The sequence below is a fragment of the Benincasa hispida genome, chromosome 1 (assembly GCF_009727055.1).
Source record: "Benincasa hispida cultivar B227 chromosome 1, ASM972705v1, whole genome shotgun sequence".
Lineage (NCBI taxonomy): Eukaryota > Viridiplantae > Streptophyta > Magnoliopsida > Cucurbitales > Cucurbitaceae > Benincasa > Benincasa hispida.
The window spans coordinates 61,895,480-61,916,105 of record NC_052349.1 but is presented as its reverse complement, the minus strand read 5'-3'; positions in this window follow the sequence as shown (position 1 = coordinate 61,916,105).

Below are 20,626 nucleotides of genomic sequence, written 5' to 3'. Positions count from 1 at the left end.
TCAAATCTACCACTTTGGGGATTTATCTGATTTGGGAGCTGGGAACACAGCTACATAAAATGGAATTTACTCTTTCCCCAAAGCAGAGGCAAGTAGAGAGAGAGCTCTTTTAAGGGTTGATTCCAGGGCTTGAACGATATGGCGCCACACACCTTCTCATGGCCCGAGAGGTGATCACACATAGTTGGACTATGTTGTATTGTTTTTAGAGGGATCAGTGGTACTTAAGAAGTGAGATGTAACTACAGGGGCAAAATGGTAAATTAGCTCAGGTGTACTTACGAGCATCCGTGAAGGGTTATTGTACTCTTGATTGATTATATCCGAAGGATACAAAAATATATCTGTGGTAAGAAGAGTTTATTTGTCGGTCTTTAGTGAGATGCCTGGCAGTTAACGGATGGTGGATCTCGTGGTTAAAGAGTTTAGTCAGCTATTCACGTATCGTTGGAGCTTCGAGCCATAGGTCCATTAGGTCCCCTTGGTAGCTTCTATATAATTTGATAATCAAATTTTGGGTCAGTTTGAAATGTTCAAATTGACAAGAGGGAGTTCGATTATATATGATATAATTGAATTGGTTAATTATATATGATATGATTGACTAAATGTATGAGATACATATTTTGGAGGAAATTGGATATAAATATGATTTATATCAAGTAGAGGAGAAAACATTATAGTTGATATATGATATCAAACTATAGGTTAAGAATATAATATGATTATATACAGTATTTTATTAATTGGGCGGTTATGAGATAATTGGCTGAAGTTCAATTCGTGTGATAATGAGAAGTTCAATTCAGTTCTAGTAACTGAAGAATAAAATAAAAATACTTTTCATTTTGTAGAGATACGTATAATCGTTCATGGTGTGATAATTATTGTATCACTTAGTGTTGAGAGTCTATACGATAGCGCCCACTTACTAAACGATTGCACACCCGCGCTTTCCTAAACGAGCGCTCGCGATTTTCTACATGATCTCTTACCTTTACTAGACAATCGCTTAGCACTTGAGTGTAACTAAACGATCGCTTACCTTTTCATAGACAATCGCTTAGTAATTATATCACGATCGTGTACCCCTCTTTAAACAATCAAGCACCCGACTATACGATAGTCTTCTCATTCTCCCACTTGCTTGTTCGTAGTACATGATAGCCTTTCCTCCTCCCCTCTACCAATTCCATCAAAGTCAACCCTTTGGATTCTCACTCCGAGAATACTGAGGGCTCTGAGTGGTGGTGTCGTCCCTGTTGCTTGTTGTTCGTGCGCTGTTGTTCGTGTAGACGACCGTGGTGTTGTTGGGCAATTTCTTGCTGGACGAGAAAGAGTGAGAGGAGTTCGTTCACGGTGAGACCAAGATTTCTAAAGAAAGTCTTCAACTAGTAAGTCTCTCAGTCTCCTATATTTTATCTTTTAAAACATGCCAGTAATTAGTGTTTTCAATGCATATTTGTATGTTAGAATGTATGTGTAGAATTTCTGTCACAATGAATTGGAAAGATCCGCTTCCGCTCATAGGTCCTCTTGTATAAGAGTTCCTTCAGTCTCTACATACATGTTTAAGTTACAATAATAACCTTGGATGTTAGTTTATTGGTTTGTGGTTAATGCAACTAAAATATCACATATTTTATTAAATAGACAATGAGTTTGAATAAAATATCATACATTTTATTAAATACACAATGAGTTTGTTCAATAATGTTTACAAATTATAGGATCCTACAAGATTTAGGGCATCAACCCCAACAATCTTCCACTTGACCTAAAGCTAGTGAGGTGTACAATATAGTCAAAATACAAAGTATACAAATAATAAACTAGGGCATAGCACGTGCCCAGTACAAATCTCCAACTTGCCTTAGTCTAAACGTGGTATGTCCCATAGACTCATACTCTACAGGTGACCCTCAAACACCTTGACTATGGGGGTTTTTGTAAATGAATCAGCAACGTTGTGTTCCGAAGCTATCTGCGTTACAATCACGTTTCTCGATGCATAATCTCTTGGATGAGATGATACTTCTCCTCTATATGTTTGTTGCGCTTGTGACTCCTAGGCTCTCGAAAATTACCCACAACACCACTATTACCACAATAAAGTGTGATGGGCTTTGACATGTCTGGAACAACTTCCAAATTAGTCAACAATTTCCTGAACCAAACAACTTCCTTAGATACTTTACAAGCTGCTACATACTCAGCCTTCATGGCGGAGTCAAAGATGCACCCTTGCTTGGTGCTTCTCTATACTACTACCTCTCCGTTAAGAGTGAATACTGATCCTGATTTGGATTTCCTAGAATCCTTATAAGTCTGTAAATCAGAGTCCGTGTATCCCATAAGGATCAAATTCTTAGAACCATACACAAGCATGTAGTCCCTCGTTCTCCGTAGATACTTGAGGATGTTTTTAATGGCGGTCCAGTGATCTAATCCTGGATTAGATTGATATCCACTGATTATCCTCACTGCATAGCAGATGTCAGGTCTAGTACATAACATCGCATATATTAAGTTGCCTACAACTGATGCATAGGGGATCCGTCCCATATCCTCAACCTCTTGAGGTATCTTAGGACACTGTTCCTTAGAAAATGTAACTCTATGCCTGAAAGGCAATAAGCCCCTCTTGGAGTTTTGCATCGAATATTTAACAAGAATCTTGTCAATATACGATGCTTGAGACAGAGCTAGCATTTTGTTCTTTCGATCTCTAAAGATTTGAATACCCAAAACAAATTGAGCCTCTCCCAAATCTTTCATTTGGAATTGAGTCGCTAGCCAGTTCTTAACTGTAGTCAGTAAACCTACACCATTCCCAATAAGTAGGATATCATTTACATATAACACTAGAAAAACTGCTCAATTGTTGATGATCTTTTTATATACACAAGGCTCATCAATGTTTTAATTAAAGCCATAAGATTTTATCGTAGTATCAAACCTTATTTTCCAAGATTGAGAAGCTTGCTTCAGTCCATAGATGGATCGAATAAGCTTGCAAAGCTTTTTCTCTTAACCTTGGATCATGAATCCCTCGGGCTACACCATATAAATGGTCTCCTCAAGATTGCCATTCAGAAAAGCAGTCTCACATCCATTTGCCAAATCTCATATTCATAACATGAGGTAATGAACAGAAGAATCCGGATAGACTTAAGCATGGCAACAGGTGAGAAAGTCTCCTCATAGTCAACTCCCACAACCTGTGTATAGCCCTTTGCCACTAATCTAGCCTTGAAGGTTTGCACCTTTTCATCAGCACCCCGTTTTCTCTTCTAGATCCATTTGCAACCTATAGGTTTAACCCCATCAGGTTGATCTACAAGATCACATACAGAATTGAAGTACATAGGTCCCATTTTGAGATCCATCGCTTTGATCCATTGATCTTTGTCAACATCCTCCATTGCTTTCTTGTAAGACAATGGATCCTCAACTTCGCCATCAGCTACCATAGCCAGGATTTCTGTTAAACCCCTATAGCGAATAAGTGGGTTCACAATCCTTCCACTATGTCGAGGTTCCCTCAACACTTGTGGTGGATTTGACCTACTAGATAATTCTACTTCAACAACTTTTGTTGAAGTACTAGGTTCTTCAACAACTCTTGTTGAAGATTTAGTAGTTTCTTTGGAAATTTCATTTAACACAATCTTACTTCTGGGCCTATGCTCCCTTACATGGTCTTCTTCAAGAAAAGTAGCATTCGTCGATACAAACATTTTGTTTTCTTTAGGATCAAAGAAGTAACCACCTCTCGTTCCTTTGGGGTAACCAACAAATAGGCATAATCTTGAACGTCATTCTAATTTCTTTGGATTATCCTCAAGCACATGTGTTGGGACACCCCAAATTCTGAAATGATGTAAACTAACTTTACGACCATTCCATAACTCTAAAGGTGTTCTAGCAAGACTCTTGGAAGGAACACAGTTCAGAATATACATTGCAGTCTCTACTGCATAACCCCAAAACAATTCAGGTAAGGAAGCGTAATTCATCATAGACCGAACTATGTACCAGGTGCTGAGAGTTAGGATACTATTCCATGTTCTATTAAGTTAGGATACTATTCCATATTCTATTAAATAGTTCTAGAATGTTAAATCCATAAACTCTCCACCTCGGTCAGATCAAAATGTTTTAATCATAATGTTTAATGTATTTTCAACTTCAGCATTGAATTCTTTGAACTTTTCAAAATATTTAGACTTATGTTGCATTTAAATAAATATACTCATATCTTGAATAATCATCAGTAAAAGTGATAAAATATTCATAACTTCCCCTAGATTTTACATTCATTGGACCACAAAGGTCTGAATGTACTAGCTCTAAAGGATCTTTTGCCTTGTGACCTTTTCCAGTGAAAGGTCTTTTATTCATCTTGCCTTCAAGGCATGACTCACACATAGGTAAAGAATTTTCTTCTAACTCGCTTAGAAGTCCATTCTTCACCAACCTCTCAATCCTATTGAGATTGATGTGTCCTAGTCTTAGGTGCCAAAGTTAGGCATTTTCTTTAGGAGAAATTTTAAGTCTTTTATGTTGAGTTACTACAGTCTTAAACATTTCTGTGTTATGGAGGATATTAATTGCTAACGGTCTTAGCACATAAAGATTATTTTCCAGTTTTGCAGAATAAATATCAACACCATTTTTAGAAATAAACACTTTATTAAAAAGAAAGTTAATATTATAAGAATGTTCAAGCTAACACTTTACAGAAACTAAGTTCCTTTTTAAATCAGGAAGTACATATACATCTTTTAAAACAAGAAATTTGTTATGTAAAGTCAACTAGAAACCTCCCATTGCCATAGCCAAGATGATGTGTCCAGTTCCAACTCACATCGTCATCTCACCAACATCTAGTTTCCTAAGAACTAATTCCCTAAAATGAAGAACAAACATGGTTAGTGGCTCTAGAGTCAATAATCCAGGCAGAATCAACATTCTCCATTAAACAGGTTTCCAATACAAGTAAATCATATTTACCTTGCTTGGCCTTCTTTTTTTCTTTCAAATATTTAGGGTAGTTCCTCTTCTAATGACCATCTTGGTTGCAATGGAAATAGATTTTCTTTGCAACCTTGATGAGTTTTCGACCCCTTTGAGAAAAAACTATGGGATTGGCATTCCTTCTCCACCTTTCTTTTTCTTCCACTTTTTCGAACCTTTATGAAACTTTTTAGAAGATGAAGTAACATTTGCTTCACCCTTCTGTTCCTTACTTTTAATCAAGGATTGGAAGGTATGTAGCTCATTAAGTAGAGTGGTCAGGTTGTAGTCAAGTCTGTTTAGGTAAATATTTCAATATGAAGCTAACCTAACTGGCTTCGACAATGCTCGACCCATTCATCTCCACCACGTTGAAGTGACCATCATGTTGAGAACATGTTCTCGAATAAATGCCTCTTCTTGCATACATGCATTGAAGATGTGTTTTAGAGTGTCATGCTTGAGCTGTGCAGACGGTTGTCTGAACATTCCCCTTAGGGACTACATGATCTCACAGGCTGTAAGCATGGGCTCATGCTTCTTGGCCAAGACTTCATTAAGACTTGCCACGATATACGCTCGGGCCTTTCCGTTTTCCCGTGTCCAACGCTCATATGCTTCTCAAACATTTCGAGGAGCATTGACAATTGGAATGGGAGGATGATCCTTCAACAGGACAAAGTGAAGATCATTGATGATCAGTATAGTGTTGATTGTGTTTTTCCAACTAGCGTAATTTTCTCCTGTTAACTTACTTGCGGCGAGTAAACTTTAAGGAGCAATAGCCATTTTAAAGATTTTACTGAAAAAAAACAAACTATTTTAGTCTACTTGCATTAAACCACTTAAGACAACCAATCATATTTTAGCAAAATAATCTAGTGTACCCTAAGTTACATCTATTTTGCAATGATGTTTCAGTGAGGTAGGACAAGAGTCACCGTAGGGTTATCAAGTGCCCCATCACTGAAATGAGACATTATTAACCATTAGACAGAAACAACATCTTATCACTGTAACTAACAGTCACCATTGTTCGGTCCAAAATTTGTTAATATCCTTAACAATTTTCTGTAAGTGTAACCCCTCATTTTAGGTTCTAGAGTTCCGCTCCAATGAGCTAACCGTAGGGGAAAACTGATTGGGACATGAAACTAAAGCAACCCTATCCATTTCTGGAGATCGAATAAAGCGTCATGCAATACTCCCATCCTATAAGGGAACACCCGCGATGCCACGAGGCGATACATGAAACTTTATTTAACCTAATGAGAGAGACCGAGGGATGTGTTGTCACACGTCTCGCTCCCACTTACTATAAACACTCTCTCCATTTACTTTATTATTGACCTACCCAAATGCCACCCATAGAGGGATACCCATGGCGCCTCGAGGTCGAGTGTAGATCTCACAGTTTGAATTTATAGGGAGAAATGTGTAGAGGATAATATGAAGTATCATATACCCCATTTTCCTCTCACTGAGTGTTTTACCAAGGGTTAATGAACTTATGAAAAATCCAACTACTGATTTTATCTAAGTGTTTGTTTAATTTACTCAAAACCAATTCTTGTCTTTAATGATTAAATAATTTTGATTGAAGTCTCATTAAACTCTTTAATAAACTTTGATCAAACTTGCATGCATGTAACACATCTATCTAATTCACCTTTTCATGTAGGTTCCCAGGTAGAGGTGTGACATTTCAATCAACTTAAATACCCCAGCCTAGCCAGAACCTGCCTTAGTCAAAAGGTCCCTTATAGATACATTTATTACATATTTAATCTTTTATTAAGAATAAATTTAATCCTATTAAACCAATTAAAAGATTAAACTTAGATTTCTAATTTCATTAGAAATGTGATCTAAGGTCTATCTCAATTATGTTTTCAAACAATGTTAAAAAATGATTATAGCCTAAGGTTTGCATGCAACTCTTAATTATTGATTTTAATTTTAATTTCATTTAGTTTTAACAATTATAAATAAATGAAACAATTAAAACATTCATTGCATGCTTGACATACTTTAGTTAATCATAACAATTATAAATTAACCTAAGGTAATGTCATGCTTCATGCCATCTTCGTTCATTAATAATTTATATAACAATTATATAACCAGGTAATGAATCATGCTATAACATACTTTCCATACATTCGTTCAACCATATATTATAGCCATTGTAATGTAAATGATGCATGGATATGTTATAATGCATGCATACATATACTATAACATTTATATTATATGATGCATGAACATGCTATGTAATTTAAATCATGCATATTCATATATTATAACACTTATAATATAAAATGATGCATGAATATAAGTGTATATCCTATAGTGGATTTTAAAACTATATGACATACAATATGACATATAATATAAAACATACATCATATGTATATTTAAAACTAACAGCTGATGGATCGGGATAGGACACCTAAGAAAGATAAAAGCCTATATATTACAAGAGCAAAAGTCATCTAGTTCGAAACAGGTGAACTAGGGCTTGAACCGCTCAAATCGAGTCGCCCTTCAACGAACTTTCTTTAGTGATCGTGTAGCAAACTAGTTGTACGATCTTGTAGAAAATGCTACACGGTCGTGTAGCAAAATCTACACGATCTTGTAGCATTAGTTGCACAATCGCAAAATATACACGATCTTGCAGCATTAGTTGCACAATCATTTAGCAAATGCTACACAATCGTGTAGCAAAAGCGACAAGATCGTTTAGCAAAAGCTACACGATCGTGTAACTGTGGCTACACGATCTTGTAGAACTGCTTTGTCTTCTGCACCAAAACAATGCTTTGAAACTCTTCTTTGAAGTTCCCCGAGAATAGCACGAGCGACTCAAACTATGAATTACAAACTCTATAGCAAAATTATGCCCAAAATAGGGGCCTTTACAAACTAAATTTGTAAACAAAAAAAGCCTTAAAGCAGAGTATCTTATCCTGAAACATCCATCAACAAAACCACATTCACAACCATTCATCGCCTGAATTAGAATGCATAATATATAAAACCCACCATTACTGTAAAATTGATTCAATAAAAGGAATGGAATTCGGGATCAGATAACTAGCAACTTCGCTCTGATAACAATTCAAGGAACCCAAACTGAAGGGAACCAAAAGCGGAAGCAAGATCGTCCCAAATTCCATTTTTCATTGAATATAAATTTTACAGTAAAACAAAGAAATAAGATATGCATTTATATATAAATTACTACATTCTAACAAAAGGTTTTAAAAACTTTACCTTTGAATACTTTTCTTCAAGAATCCCTCGAACAACACACGAACGACTAGAAGACTTTCTTCAAGAAAACTTCGAACAAGAATGAACACAACCACAAAGACTTCCTCGGTATTCTCAGGCTGAAAACCCAGAAAGGGTGGGCTCTGACTATTTTAGATTGAGGGAAACTTAGTAGAAAGGAGAAAGAAGATTTACAAATTGTTCAGCAACAATTCCAAACCACAAAACTCTTTTGTCTCTTTTCTCACTGTCAATCTCGATAATCATATTATTTAAAGAAGGAGACTCTCTCCTATCTTTCAAAGAACCAAATACCACAAACACCCGCTTAAGTGGGTGGAGAGAAAAAAGGGGAGGGAGTTACCTCATTTTTATTGAAATAATAATAATAATAATATTTAATATATAATAAAAATATGATAACTAACTTATCATATATATATATATATATATATAATATTATATATATATATATATATAATATATTAATTATATATTAAATTATAGTTCTATCACATATAACATATAACCTATAGATTTAAGATTGTATCACATACAATATAACCTATAGTTTCTTTTCTCTCTAATATGGTATTTAATATAAATCATATTTATAATAATTATGTCACTTATAATTAAAACAACTTATTTGTATCATATATAATTAAATCCCTCTACTAATTTGAACAATTCAAATTAATCTAAAGAGTGATTCTCAATTAATCTTATTGAGCTACCAAGGGGACCCATGGACCTATAGCTTGAAGCTTCAACGGTATATGAATAATTAATTAAACTCTTTAATTAAATTATTCACCATTTGTTAACTATCAAGCACTCCACTAAAGACCGATAGTTGCACACTTCGCACTAGAAATATATTTTTTTGTTTATTGGATATAACGAATCAACAGTACCATGACCTTTCACAAATTGCTCGTAAGTACAGCTAGGCCAAAATTACCATTTTGCTCCTATAGTTACATCTAACTCCTTAAGTACCACGGATCCCTCTAATAAACAATAGATCATAGTCCAACTATGACTAAACCCCTCTCGGGCCAGGAGAGGATATGGCACCACATTGTTCAAAACCTGAAATGAACTCTTAAGGGAGCAATTTATCTACTTACCCCTACCTTGGGGAAGGAGTGAATTCCTTCTTGTGTAGCTTTGTTCCCAGCTCCCCAATCAGACGAATCCTTAAAATGGTAGGCTTGTTGAGTCGGCGATCTGGCCACTCTCACCCATACAAATCAAAAAACCGCCCTCATAGGCAAGAGTTCACAACTCACTCAGGATTCATGTCATGTTACCTATGGTCATCTTGATGAAATGTAAGTCTCTATTATGAACAACATTATATAATGAGACTAAACATTTCATGGTCCTGTCTTATACAAACTCTTTTGCGTAGAATATCCCTGCTCACATGTCTATACATGAATGATCAGGATCAAATCAATTGTAGCACTTTACAATAATTGTAACACCTACAAAGCGAGCCATATTCGTAGTGTCACCAGGATAAGGTACCCAACCTTATCCATCTACTACAAACCATTTAGGTTATCACTTAAACATGATCCACCCGTATGTCTCTACATACATGTTTAAGTTATAAGAATAGCCTTGGATGTTAGTTTATTAGTTTGTGGTTAATGCAACTAAAATATCACATATTTTATTAAATAGACAATGAGTTTAAATAAAATATCATATATTTTATTAAATACACAATGAGTTTGTTCAATAATGTTTACAAACTATGTGACCCAATGAGATTTAGGGCATCAACTCCAACATAACTAAGTATAATAAAACCCTAAAATAGTAGAATACTTTAGTGGGAGAAAAATGGTGTATGGGATATATCAAATCTTAGCTCTCACGTCCCCAAGATCTCACACCGTGAGATCCATGCTTGGCTTCGTGTCGCCTTCGGTGCAACCTCTCTTCGGAAAGTATTTGCTGGGTCAATACTAAGGTGAATAGGGAAAGTATTCATAGTAAGTGGGAAAAGAACGTGTGTCAACATATCCTACGGTCTCCTCCATTAAGTTGCACCATGAGATTCCTATGGTCCGCCTGCATGTAGTCCTGGAGTGACCATCATTTGAGAGGGTCGGATCATAGGATTTGAAACAACGCAAACTTCAGTAATGGATACGGTTTCTTAGGTTAATCTTCAACAGTTGTCTTTTCTTACGGTAGTTTGTTGAAGTGTACCTCTAGGATCCAAAAACGAGAGGGTCACACTTACCGGATGAATTAAGCTAGTTAATGAATCCTTGACTTAAAAATGTGTTGGGTTTTATGCCCTAAAACTCGTAGATAGTAAATGTTATCAATTTTCGTCATCAATAAAGAGTTATTGATGTTAATTCAATAAATGTTATTGATTGTGTTGTATTTTGTCTTAATAATCCTAAATCCAATAAACTAACATCTAGGGCTACCTTATAAGTCTTGAACTATATGTGGAGATATATAGGGATCGATGTTCAAGAAATAGCCTAAAGGGTCTATAGTATAGAGATAAGGCTGGCTACCTGGTGACACTATGGATATGATCCACTTTGTATTTGATTCAAACGCAATGATCTGACGCGTTTGTGTAGGTGACATATGAGTAAGGGTATCCTATGCAATGAGTTTGCATAAGACCGAATCGTGAAATAGTAACCACTAGATGTAACACGGTTAACTAGTTTGGTTTCTGTTTCAATAGGATGACCTAAGCAACTAGTCTAATCTTGAGTGTATTATGAACTCCTACTCACGAGGGATTGTCCTTTGATTTGTATAGGTGAGAGTGGCAAGTTAGCCGATTCAATAAGCCTGCCATCTTTGGGACAAGATCGAGTGAAGAGCTGGGAACATAATAACACAAGATTGAATTCACTCATTCCCGACTTCAGTGTAAGTAAATGAGTGCTCCCTTAAGTGGTGCCTTCGGGACTTGAACAAAGGGTTTTACCCTCTTACTGGCCCCAGAGGTGCTTCTATTTAATGGTTTGATCGTAAACAGGTTGTTTATTAAAGAAGCGCTAGTACTTAAGGATACAGAGGTAACCCAAGGGTAAAACAGTAATTTGACCCAGTTAGTGTTATGGACACTCGTGAAGTACTAACTTGTTGTTATTGGTTATATCCGTGGACACATAAATATATCTACAGTGCGAAGAATACAGCTATCGGTCTTTAGTGGAGTGTCAGGTAGTTAATGATTATTGATTACTTTAATTAAAGAGTTTAATTAATTAATCACATATCATTGGAACTTCTAATTTATATGTCCATAAGGTCCCCTTGTTAGCTCACTAATGGAAAAGAGGAATGATTTGAATTGTTCAAATCAATTGATGGAAAAACATAATAATGAGATTAATATGATGTGGTTAATTATAGACCTGATCTATAACTAAAAGATAAATATTTGAATAGGGTTCAAGTATTAAATTCTTATGAATTTGATTCACAAATAATTAATTAATTAATTTTGAGCGATGAAGGCAAATAAACATATGATGTTTATTAATTAAATATATATATATATTCAATTGAATTTAATATGGTCATTTAATTAATGGGCTAAATAATTAAATAATGTTTATTTAATTAAATTAGCCCTAAGGATAATTTTGGAAAGCTATAGATAAGGTCTTCATATAAATTTGTTATTTTGCCCAAATTAGGGTAAAGGAATTCATTTGGTGAAATGAAATTCTAGCCTCCAAATTAATCTCCTCTCAAAATTTCTCTTCTCCATATTTTCTATTCTTCTTCCTTATCTAAAGTGTAGAGACCACTCTTCTACTCTTGGATTCCTAAGAGAATAACGAGATCTCACTTACGGTGGTGTCCATTGTTCGTTGGAGAATCGTTTTGGAGAAGATGACGAGGAAACTATGAAGAGTTCGGGAATCAACGAAGGTATGTGATATTCTTCTTCCCCTTTTCTACTCTTCAATTAGCATGTTCATTTATTACATGTTTATCCCCTATTTAGTTTTGTTTTATATGCTAATTTTTTTTCATTTACACTAAAAAATCGAAATGCAAGGCATTCACACGCTTTCGCTCAGGATTCGATCGCTTCAAAATGGTAGCTAAGAACTATAGGAATAAGAGTTATTATGATATTAGCAATTAGTTTAGATTGTCTCAATTCAGGGGAGGGGTAGCTGATCACCCTTCGGTGGTTGTTGCTCTAAACCTCTGAACTACCGTTGCAAAAACTAAATCAATAGTTTAATTAAGGTTCTTTAATTACTTGTTTTTATTAAATTTATTGGATACTTGTTTTTTTAATGGGTTAAGATAAATATAACTAATACGGTCAATTGTTTGTTATTTGTATAAGCATGTCTTCCACAATTATTTCCTTGTTTAAGAACGAAAAACTAACCGGAGAAATTATGCAACGTGAAAATCTAACTTCAATACGATTCAAGTTATAGATGATCTACAATTTGTCTTAACGGAGGAATGTCTTCCAATCCCCACTCATAATGCATACCAAGCATTAAAGAATGCTTATGACCGCTAGACAAAAGATAATGACAAGGTTCGAGTCTATATTTTGGCAAGTCTATCTGACGTTCTTACCAAGAAATAGGAGGCCATGATCACTGCATGTCAGGTCATAGAGTCCCTCTAGGAGATGTTTGGACAACCGTCCTCTCACATCCGATAAGAGGCCCTCAAGTACGTTTATAATGTGTGCATGAAGAAAGGCCAGTAAGTGAGAGAACATGTTCTTAACCTGATGGTCCATTTCAATGTCACTGAGGTGAACGACGCAGTCGTTGATGAGCAAAGTCAGGTGTCTTTTATTCTGGAATCTCTTCAAAAGAGTTTCTTCCGAAACCAATGCAGTTATGAATAAAATAGAGTACACCATAACTACCCTTCTGAATGAGTTACAAAATTATCAGTCTCTTATGAAAAGTAAGGGACCGGTAGAAGGAAAAGTAAATGTTGCCTATTCCAAGAAGTTTCACAAGGGTTCATCCTCTGAAACTAAGTCCATTCCCTTAACTTCTAGTTTTAAGAGGATCCAACAAAAAAGGAAAAAAAGTAAGGGGAAGGCTCCCGCTATTGGGAAAGGCAAGAGCAAGGAGCTAACAAGGGAAAATGCTTCCACTGTAATGTGGATGGTCACTAAAAACACAATTTCCCTAAGTACCTCGCCGAGAAGAAGAAAGAGAAGGAAGGTAAATATGATTTACTTATCCTAGAAAATTGTTTAGTGGAAAATGACCATAATGTCTGGATACTAGATTCGGGAGCCACTAGTCACGTTTATTCTTCTTTACAGGGAATTAGTTCCTTCCAGCAACTTAAGAAGTGTGAAATGACGCTCAAGGTTAGAACGGGAGACGCTATTTCAGCTCGTACAGTGGGAGCTGCTATGTGTTTTTCGAAAATACATACTTAATTTTGGAAAATTTTTATATAGTTCCCAAAATTAAAAGGAACATTGTATTTATTTCTTGTTTAATTGAACAATCATATTATGTTTCTTTTTCATTCAATGAAGCGATCATTATGAAAAATAGTGTCACACTTTGTTCAGCTAAACTAGAAGACAACTTATATGTGTTAAGACCAACTAAATCAAAAGTACTTTTAAATCATGAGATGTTTAAAACTGCGAATACTTAAATCAAAAGGCAAAGAATTTCTCCGAGTAACAATAATGCGTATCTTTGGCATTTGAGATTAGGTCACATAAATCTCGATAGGATTGGAAGGCTGGTAAAGAATGGACTTCTAAGTGAGTAAGAAGATGATTCATTACCTCCATGTGAATTCCGTCTTGAAGGAAAAATGACAAAAAGACTTTTAATGGAAAAGGTTATAGACCCAGAGAGCCCTTAGAGCTTATACATTTAGATCTTTGTGGTCCAATGAATATAAAAGCTCGAAGAAGGTATGAATACTTCATCTCTTTCATAGATGATTATTCGAGGTATGGTTACTTATACCTAATTGTACGTAAGTCTGAAACCCTTGAAAAGTTCAAGGACTATAAGGTTAAAGTTGAAAACCTATTAGATAAATGATTAAAACATTTCGATCTGATCGAGGTGGAGAGTACATGGATTTAGCATTCCAAAACTATGTGATAAAACATAGAACCCAATCCCAACTTTAAGCACCTGGGACATCTCAGCAAAATGGTATATCATAAAGGAGAAATAGAACCTTGTTAGACATGGTTCGTTCTATAATGAGTTATGTTCAATTGCCTGGTTCATTTTGGGGGTATGTAGTAGAGACTGCAGTTCACATCTTGAATAATGTTCCATCGAAGAGTGTTTCTAAAACACCTTTAGAGTTATGGAGGGGCCGTAAACCTACTTTATGTCACTTCAAATTATGGGATTGTCCTGCACACGTGTTAGTGACAAATCCTAAGAAGTTGGAACCGCGTTCAAGCTTATGTCAATTTGTTGATTACCACAAGGAAACAAAAGGTGATCTATTCTATGACTCTCAAGAAAATAAGGTGTTTGTATCGATAAACGCTACATTCTTGGAGGAAGACCACATGAGAGATCGTAAACCATGTAGTAAATATAGTATTAAATGAAGCTACCAAAGAATCAACAAGGGTTGTTTATGCAGTTGGTTCTTCATCAAGAGTTAATAAAGAAGCCAACACTTCAAGTCAGTCTCGTCCTTCTCAATCGTTGAACGTGCCTCGACACAGAGTGAGAGTTATATCACAATATGGTTGTTACTTGGGTTTAACTGAAACTCAAGTTGTCATACCAGATGTGGTGTTGAAGATCCATTGTCTTATAAACAAGCAATGAATGACGTAGACAATGACCAATAGGTCAAAGGCATGAACCTTGAAATTGAGTATATGTACTTTAATTCAATACGAGAGCTAATAGATCTACCTAAAGAGGTTAAACCCATAGGTTGTAAATGAATTTATAAAAGAAAGAAAGATATAGTTGGAAAGGTACAAACCTTCAAAACTTGACTTGTAGCAAAGGGTTATACCCAAAGGGAATGGGTTGACTATGGGAAAATGGATGTCAAGACTGTCAAAATTGTCTTTCTGAATGGCAATTTAGAAGAGAACATTTTTATGTCTCAGCCCAAGGGGTTCGTAGCCCAAGGTCAGGAGCAAAAAGTTTACAAATTGAATCGATTCATTTATGGGTTGAAGAAATCGTCTAGATCTTGGAACATTAGATTTGATATTGCGATCAAATCTTTTGGCTTTAATCAAAACATTGATGAATCTTGTGTCTACAAGAAAATCATCAATGGTAAAGTAACATTCTTTGCACTGTATGTGGACAACATCTTATTCATTGGGAATGATGTAAGGTACCTTACTGATATTAAAAAATGACTGGCAGCCCAATTCCAAATGAAAGATTTAGAAGATGCGTTGTATGTACTTGGGATCCAAATTATTAGGGATCCCAAGAACAGAACGTTGGCTTTGTCTTTAGCAACTTATATCGACAAAATATTGACTCGATATTCAATGTAGAACTCTAAGAAGGATTTATTACCTTTCAGGCACGGGATTCACTTATCTAAGGAATAGTGTCTTAAGACACCTCAAGAAGTTGAAGATACGAGACATATTTCCTATGCCTTAGTTGTGGGTAGCTTAATGTAAGCTATGCACTGCACAAGGCCAAACATTTATTATGCAGTGCGAATAGTCAGTAGGTACCATTCTGATCAAGGGTTAGACCACTGGGTGGTACCATTCCGATCAAGGGTTAGACCACTGGGCTGCGGTTAAGAATATTTTTGAGTATCTTAGGAGAGCAAGGGACTATAAGCTTGTGTACGGGTCTAAGGATGTGATCCTTACGGGATACACCAACTCTGATTTCCAAACTTACAAGGGTTCTAGGAAACCGACGTCAAGATCAGTGTTTACCCTGAACGGGGGAGCTATAGTATGGTGTAGCATCAAGCAATGATGCATTGCAAACTCCACTATGGAGGTTGAATATGTAGCTGCTTATGAAGCAACAAAGGAAGTAGTTTGGCTCAGGAAGTTCCTAAGTTATTTGAAAGTGATTCCAAACATGGATTTGCTTATCACCTTATACTGTGACAATAGTAGGGCAGTAGCCAATTCTAAAGAACCTAGCAGCCACAAACAAGGAAAACATATTGAGATGAAGTATGATATGATATAGAAGATTATACAACGATGAGATATGATCGTCACAAAGATCACTTTGGAGCACAACATTGCCAATCCATTTATGAAAGCTCTCTCTGCTAAAGTGTTTGAGAGTCATCTAGAGAATCTTGGTCTATGAGACATGTACATTGTATAATCTAAGGCAAGCGGGAGATGTGTAATGGGTATCGTGATGCCCTAGTTTATTGTATTTATTTACCATTCTCATTGCTTTGGATAATGATATTATGTACATCCTACTGACTAGAGTTTTAGTCCAAGTGGGAGTTTGTTGGATTTTATGCCTTAAAACTCGTAGATAGTAAATGTAATTAATTAACCGTCACCAATAAATAGTTATCGATATTATTTCAATAAATGTTATTGATTGTGTTGTATTCTGTTTTGTCTTAATAACCTTAAATCCAATAAACTAACATCCTAGGCTATCTTATGATTCTTGAACAGTATGTGGAGATATACAGGGATCAATGTTCAAGATACAGTCTAAAGGGTCTATAGTATAGGGATACGGTCCACTTTTTATGTGATACAAACGAATAATCTAACATGATCGTGAAAGTGACATGCGAGTGAAGGTATCCTATGCAATGAGTTTTCATAAGACCGAAGTGAAAAATAGTAACCACTAGATATAACACCATTAACTAGTTAGGTTTCTATTTCAATAGGATGACCTAGGCAACTTAATTTTAATCCTGGGTGTATTATGAACTTCTGTTCACGAGGGATTGTCTTTGATTTGTATGGGTGGACATGACCAATTTTTCAACTCAATAAGCATCCCATTTTGAGGACAAGACTGAGTAGGGAGCTGGGAACATAATAATACAAGATGGAATTCACTCCTTCTCGACTTTAGTGTAAATAGATGAATGTTTCCTTAAGTGGTGTCTCTGGGACTTGAATAAAGACCCCTACCCTCTCACTGGCCTGAAAGGTGTTTCTGTTTAAAGGTTGGACCATAAACATGTTGTTCATTTGAGGAATGCTAGTACTTAAGGATATAGAGGTAACCCAGGGGTAAAATGGTAATTTGATCTAGTTGGTGTTACGAACACTCGTTAAAGACTAACTTCTTGTTATTGGTTTATATCCATAGACACAAAAATATATCTGCAGTGAAAAAAGTGCAACTGTGGGTTTTTAGTGAAGTATACCCTCAGTTAACGAATATTGATTAATTTGGTTAATGAGTTTAGTCAATTAAACTTGTATTGTTGGAGTATTTGAACTGTAAGTTCACCAGGTCCCCTTGTTATCTCACTAAAGGATATTAATGAGGAACGATTTGAATTGTTCAAATCAATTGAGGAAATTGTATATTAATGTGATTAATATATAATTAATTATAGATGTGATCTATAATTCAAATTATGTTAGAGAGAAATATTTGAATGAAATTTAAATATTTAATTCATGTGAATTAGATTCATGAAGATTTAATTAGTAATAATATTAGAGAAACGGAAACATATAAACATGTGATGTTTATATTTTAATTAATTAAATATATATTAAATTAGATTTAATATATGGTTATTGAATTAATGTATCAATTAATTAAATATGGGGTTATTTAATTAATTGGCATCAAGAGTGAAAAGGGAAATACTTGGAGAAGGGATAAACCCTTCTCCATATAAATTCATTTTTTTTTTGTGTGTGTAAAAAATCAAGTCTAGCCTCCAAATAATTCCTCTCTACATTCTCTCGACAATCTCTCTACCTCTTTCTCTTCCAAGGGTTGGAGACTACTCATCCAACTCTTGGAATTTGATAGAATAACAAGGTTATTCTTGCGGTAGTGTCGGTGATCGTTGAGAAGACGTTCGTGTGAAAAATAAGAGGAATTTCAAGAAGTTTGGGAATCTATGAAGGTAAGAATCGTTCATCCATTTGTTTCTCATTTGTAATGCATGCTAAATACGATGTTTATCTTATTCTATTATGTTTTAGTTTGTTGTTTTTTGTCTCTTTAAAATGGAGAAACGAATGCAAGGTGTTTTCACGTTTCCACTCGGCATTCAATCCCTACATCTAGATCAAGGCTATAGCTCGTATTCAACACAATTTTGTATGTTCCCACACCTTCCAGCCTTCATTTTGTTTCCTATAAATAGAAAACTTTCACTTTTCGACATTCGGTGGAGATTTAGGTAACCCTGCATAACATTAGAAACATGAGTGGTTGCATCAGTATCAAAGCACCAAGTATTAGAAGGTACCTCAATTAGATTTGATTCAAATCATATAGAAACAAAATGTATACCTCTTTTCAAACCATTCCTTCCTCTTCTGTCAATCAAGCTTTTGGTGCCCAGGTTTGTTGCACCAGAAACATTTTAGAATCTTAGCAACTTCTCCTTCCTTTTTACTGAGTTGCACCTTAAATGGTTGCTTTCCCTTATTTTTCCATTTCTTACTTGGAGCTTTACTGCCACTAGAACCAGCGTTTGAATTACTATGATAGGCAAAGTTGGCTTGGAGAAGTTTGACCTTAAAGTATTCCCTTTTCCTTGTCTCCTCTTGCATGGGCATGATCTTAATATCTAAAAGAGACCATTTTTCCTTAAGTTTGTTGTAAGTTCTCCGAAATTACTTGAAATCATCACCCTTACATGATTTCAACAGGAATTCAACCAACACTCTCTCATCAAGATCCACATCCAAACTTTTAAGCCAGTTGTAGGTGTTCCCCATGTGAGTAATGTGTTCTTACATTGACTGAGCTATAGTTTTCTCTCTATTAGACAAAATCATTAATAAGAGTAACAATAGCAGACTTATCCACAATGTTTACACTTCTTAATTTTTATAAAAAAATTCCCTCATTTTTTCAGTCTTGGGCTGTGATGTGAGAAAATATGATTCTGGATTTGATGATGATTTGATATGCGTCAAAGGTCATGCACTGATCATGCGTTGATAAGAAGAATACACGTTAATAGTACATGTGATGATCACACGATAATCTAAAGGATATACAGTATACATTAATCGTTTATGCGATGACCATGCATTCTTGCCATAAGTTTTCTTGCTCTCTCGTCAAGTATCACAAGAACGCAAGTTTCTCGGGATGATTCGAGGTCGAACACATGGACTAGCACTAAAGGATGCTTTTAAAGTAATGTGTTTGAGGCGGTGAATAAAAACAAAAAGAAAGAAGTTAATTAACCATACACTACTTTTACTCCTAGCTAAACAGACTAAGCAATTGAAGTTTGACTATGAGAATTGGTAAGGATACAGCAACTGTTAACACGTAATGAGATTCATGGAAAAGTAAAATTGAGGGAAAATTTCACCAAGTCATTAAGTATGGTCGCAAGGGTCATCCTAGCTCGCCGCGCATTGCACACCTCTCGGTGGTCAGCCGCATGCTTATATCTCTATAACGGATAGTTGCATTGAGCTTAAGATTATTCCTATCTCTAGGAACGCTGCTCACTTTGCTTAGCGAGTTCCACTACTTACCCTCTCGGGCAGTTGGTTATAGCTACTCAGCTCATAGACAAGTATTGCAATAGCCTTTCACTAAGCAAAGAGGATTGATTTACTATACTCGCACAACACACCTCTTGGTGGTTTACTACATGCGTCATATCTCTATGTCGCATGATTGAGTATGTGATAACTCTTGCAATCTACACTTAACTCATTGCGATGAAAGTAAAAGAAGATAAAGTAGAAGTTGATGGAAATGGTGTTGAAGGAACTAGAGAGATGCATTGATTACAAAATGTATTAATGTCTTAAGTCAAAATGTAATACAATACAGAGGTAAGAAGAGAGGTAAAAGGCTTGATGTAGGCAATCTCTTGCTTCCATCAGATGTGTGTCAAGGTTGTCGATTATGCCATGGACTAGCGGTGGAGTAGTCTCTCTCGAGCTCTATCTTCGACGAAGCTCCGATCGTCAATTGGAATGGGTTGTGGGAATGAAGAACTCTCAAAGAATGTCTGCTCATGCTCTCGTGTACGATCACAAGAATCTGCCTAAGGCAGAGACTCGAATGCTTTGAATTTGTGTTCCAAGGCTCTACTTATAGAGCTCAAATGCTGATAACATTGGTAATCCCACTCTGAATCTCTGTCATCCTTGTCGCGGTAGGTGAAATGCCAT